This window comes from Engraulis encrasicolus, chromosome 24 (assembly GCF_034702125.1).
Source record: "Engraulis encrasicolus isolate BLACKSEA-1 chromosome 24, IST_EnEncr_1.0, whole genome shotgun sequence".
NCBI lineage: Eukaryota > Metazoa > Chordata > Actinopteri > Clupeiformes > Engraulidae > Engraulis > Engraulis encrasicolus.
Window position 1 is genome coordinate 45,379,577 of NC_085880.1, and position 5,000 is coordinate 45,384,576.

At 49.4% G+C, this 5,000-nt stretch overlaps 1 protein-coding gene across 5 annotated transcripts in view; it reads left to right on the forward strand.

Annotated features, from left to right (window-relative positions):
- The window catches only part of plekha1a (pleckstrin homology domain containing, family A (phosphoinositide binding specific) member 1a), a 60,582-nt gene that overhangs the window by 27,980 nt on the left and 27,602 nt on the right, over positions 1–5,000 (forward strand). The gene's annotated exons all lie outside the window — the stretch shown is intronic.

Here is a 5,000-nt window from a genome sequence, read left to right on the forward strand (position 1 = left end):
ACACGTCCCAGGGAGGATGTGTATATTGCAAACAGAAGGGGTCCCAGCACTGATCCTTGGGGTACGCCTGTGGAGAGGGTGTGAGTCGTAGACAGCTTCCCTTGCCATGACACACTGAAGGTGCGTCCAGAGAGGTAGGAGTTGAACCATGAGTGGGCAACGCCTGTGATTCCCATGGCTGTGAGTATCCTCAGGAGGATCTTGTGGTTGACTGTGTCAAAGGCTGCAGATAGGTCTAGTAGTATGAGGACCGAGGATAGTCCTTCCGTTCTTGCAGTCCTTAGAGCTTCAGTCACTGAGAGTAACGCAGTTTCAGTTGAATGTCCACTTCTGAAACCAGATTGTTTTGGGTCAAGTAATCCGTTCTGGTTTAGGAAGTTGGTGACTTGCTTTGCAACTGCCCTTTCTAGCGTCTTGGATAGGAAGGGAAGCAGTGAGACAGGTCTGTAGTTTTCGACATGAGCAGGGTTCAGTGTAGGCTTCTTCAGTAGTGGTGTCACCCTTGCTTGTTTGAAGGCGGAGGGGACAGTGCCGGAGGAGAGTGAGGAGTTCATGATGGATGTGATTGCTGGGACCACTGTTTGGGCAATGTCTTGAAGAAGGTTCGTGGGCACTGGGTCTAGTAGGCAGGTAGTGGGACGGCTTCTTGTGATGAGTCTGGAAACGTCTTCTTCAGAGAGCAGAGTGAATTCATGAAGTGTTGCAGGAGTCACCGTGTTTTCCAGGGGGGTGTCTTCTGGGCGGGAGGGTGGTTCACAGAATTGCTTGCTAATATTTGCCGTCTTTTCCGTGAAGAAGGTGGCAAAGTTGTCCGGGTTAAGGTCTATGGGTGCAGGAGGGGGGGGAGGGTTGAGCAGTGACTTGAATGTAGAAAACAACTTACGTGGGTCTGTAGTGTTGCTGATCTTGTCGTTGTAGTAGGTCGTCTTGGCAGCTGTTACAGAGGCGGAGAAGGAGGCTAGTAGAGATCTAAGTTTTTCGAGGTCAGATGGGTTGCGGGTTTTGCGCCATTTCCTTTCTGCCGCTCTGAGGGTGGTACGTAGAGCTCGGATGGTCTCTGTCAGCCATGGTCGCGGTTGTGAAGGTCTTGCAGGTTTAGTGACTAGTGGGCAGAGGTTGTCGAGGCAGGAGGTCAGTGTGGAGCTGAGCGAATCTGTAGCAGTGTCAACATCGAGTGAGGAGAGCACAGTTGCTGAGGGCAAGGCATCTGCCACCACTGATGCAAAGCTAGTGCGTGACAGGTTGCGTAGATTCCGCCTATATGTGACCAAGGGATGGGGGGTGGGTGTAGTCTCGGGTAGGGAGGTGGTGAAATGGAGGAAAAAGTGGTCTGAAACATGCATTGGTGTTACCTTGATGTTGTCCGCTTGGCAGTCCTTAGTCATGATCAGGTCGAGCTGGTTACCACTCTTGTGTGTCGGGGGGCAGCTGGCTAGTTGAATGTCAAATGAGTTCATCAGGGCCTTGAAGTCTGTGGCGTACGGCTTCTCTAGATGTATGTTGAAGTCGCCGAGGACAAGTAGGGGGCCGCCTAGGTCCGTGATGGAGGAGATCAGCGTATCCAATTCGTCAATAAAGTCGCCCAGTGTTCCTGGGGGACGGTAGATCACAAGTACAGACACCTTGATTGGGGCTGTGACTTTGATTGCATGGTATTCCAGGCAGCTGTAGTTGTTGGCAGGCAGCAGGGGGGCATAGCTCCAATGCTTGTTGATAAGGATCCCTGTTCCGCCTCCTCTTTTCTTCAGCCGACAGGTGTGTGAAAATGAGTAGTTAGCTGAGAGTGCTGCTGGAGTGGCTGTGTTTTCAGGCTTCAACCAGGTTTCTGTTAGTGCCAACAGGTCAACAGAGAGACTACTAGCATAAGCAGAGATAAAGTCTGCTTTGTTGACAGCTGACTGGCAGTTCCAGAGACCAACAGTGAAGGAGGTGATTGAAGTTGTGTTCGGTTGTAGTGGCTGAAGGTTGGCCAGGTTTCTGCGTTGGTTGGAGGGTTTGAAAGGCCTGCGCCTTCTGCAGATTACTGGGATTCTCTGGAAACACATTGTCGATGTAGGTCAGCAGTGAGATAAAAATGTGCCTTACGTGTCGTTGCTTCGGTGGAGTTGCACAGGTAGAGTTGCTTGTCTTGTCACTCGTCGGTCTTAGCACGAGGAGGGCTGCCGCTGCCCAGCTGCCGCTGGAAGCGCACTTACTTTCCTAATATGGGCGTCTGTGCCACTCAATGAGCACTGTCCCCAGCAATTAGAAAAACAATACCTAGTTTCTGTGGGTGTGGCCCTGATAATTGCTCACCTGACGCCTTCCCAATACTACAGCTGACTTTACTAGAGCATGAAACACAGATACACACAATTCACAATTTCTTTTACAGAACACAATTAGTAAAGATGTAGCAAAATACACTTACTGGCTGCAGTCACATGTACCCTTGCCTTGTCAAGTGAAGCAGGCTTGTCCTACACCTTAGCACTTAGCCTGGCTATTTAACTCTTGGGTTGAGGTGAGTCGCAATGCCGCCAGCAATTAGAAAAACAATACCTAGTTTCTCTGGGTGTGGCCCTGATAATTGCTCACCTGACGCCTTCCCAATACTACAGCTGACTTTACTAGAGCATGAAACACAGATACACACAATTCACAATTTCTTTTACAGAACACAATTAGTAAAGATGTAGCAGAATACACTTACTGGCTGCAGTCACATGTACCCTTGCCTTGTCAAGTGAAGCAGGCTTGTCCTACACCTTAGCACTTAGCCTGGCTATTTAACTCTTGGGTTGAGGTGAGTCGCAATGCCGCCAGCAATTAGAAAAACAATACCTAGTTTCTCTGGGTGTGGCCCTGATAATTGCTCACCTGACGCCTTCCCAATACTACAGCTGACTTTACTAGAGCATGAAACACAGATACACACAATTCACAATTTCTTTTACAGAACACAATTAGTAAAGATGTAGCAAAATACACTTACTGGCTGCAGTCACATGTACCCTTGCCTTGTCAAGTGAAGCAGGCTTGTCCTACACCTTAGCACTTAGCCTGGCTATTTAACTCTTGGGTTGAGGTGAGTCGCAATGCCGCCAGCAATTAGAAAAACAATACCTAGTTTCTCTGGGTGTGGCCCTGATAATTGCTCACCTGACGCCTTCCCAATACTACAGCTGACTTTACTAGAGCATGAAACACAGATACACACAATTCACAATTTCTTTTACAGAGCACAATTAGTAAAGATGTAGCAGAATACACTTACTGGCTGCAGTCACATGTACCCTTGCCTTGTCAAGTGAAGCAGGCTTGTCCTTGCACAATTCCACTCCTACACACTCATTCTCTTTTTCTGGGTCTGTTACTTTTTTTTCTCCTCTTTGCTTTTTGACCTCCACACTCACTCTCTCGCTCTCTGTCTCTCGCTCTCTATCTCACCATCTTTCTCTCTGCTCTCTCTCTCTCTCTCTCTGTTCGTCTGTCTCGCCCTCTCTCTCTCTCTCTGTCTGTCTCTATCGCCCTCTCTCTCTCTCTCTGTCTGTCTCTCTCGCCCTCTGTCTGTCTCTCTCGCCCTCTCTCTCTCTGTCTGTCTCTCTCGCCCTCTCTCTCTCTCTCTCTCTCGTTCTCTCTCTCTGCGCTGTCTCTCTCGCTCTCACTCCCCCCCCCCCCCTCTCTTTCTCCCTCTCTCCCTCTCTCCCTCTCTCTGTCTCTTTTCTCTATGCTGTCGTCCTCATTTGCATGGCTTGAGGAATAAGTGTGTCCTTTGTGCGTGCTACAGACTTCTTCACCCTAACCACCACAATCGCCCCCCATCCACCAGGGTTGCCAGATGAGTCTGATGATTTCCAGCCCAAAAAAAATGCCCAAAACCCCCCTGGAAGCACTAAATCTCACCCAATTTGAACTCAATCCTATTGATTTTTATGGGCATAAATCTACAGGCATAAAAACACATCCAAATGCCTTTTTTACCCATTTTTTACCTGCAGACAGTCATCCTAAGCAGCTCAATTTGACAGGAAACTGCCCATTCTGGCAACTCTGCTCTCTACCCGTCCGTAACCTTTTCGCCTCCCTCACCCGGCCAGTGGACTGGGAAGATGAGAAGAGATGAACCACAGAAAAGGAAAGAAAAGGAGAGCGAGAGAGGGAGGACTGGGAAGATGAGAAGAGATGAGATGAGATGAACCAAAGAAAAGGAAAGGAATGAGAGAGAGAGAGACAGAGACAGAGCATTTTCCCTCGCTTACCACATACTCCTCCTTCACTCATTTAGAACTAATGTGGACTGTGGACTAGTGTGCGGCGTGCTCATTCACTACTCTACTCCATGACCTGGCCCCAATCCCCAATGTGTGCGAGCACGTGTGTGTGTGTGTGCGCGCGTGTGCACGCATGCAGCAACTAACACAACGAACACAAGTACATACTTTGTCTATCTGTGCAGTCCAGAATTTGTTTGGAACAAATGGCTTGAGGGTTCTGTGTGCGTGCGTGCGTGCGTGCGTGTATGCATTTTATCGGTGAGACGGATGGCATGGAGCGGAGGTGTGTGTGTGTGTTTGCTGGATCTGAGAGTATGTGGGGGGCAGAATTGGTCCTGTTGTAGGAGTTCTGTGTGTGTGTGTGTGTGTGCGTGCGTGCGTGCGTGCGTGCGTTCCTGTCGTCCATTCTGTGTGGTGTTGAAGTGGCCCAGTGTTGGGCTGTGGGACTGAGAGGGCTCCTGTGGAATGACAACAAGCTGTCTGGCTGACTCACCCATTGATCGCCCTCCCCAGTCTCACACACTCTGCTTTTCCCTCCCCCTCTCTCTCCCTCCTTTTGTCTGTCTGTCTCTCTGTCTGTCTGTCTGTCTGTCTCTCTCTCTGTCTGTCTGTCTGTCTGTCTGTCTGTCTCTCTCTCTGTCTGTTTGTCCGTCTGTCTGTCTCCTTGCCTTTCACCCCTGCCCTCTCCCTCTCTTTCTTTCTTTCTTTCTTTCTTTCTTTCTTTCTTTCTTTCTTTCTTTCTTT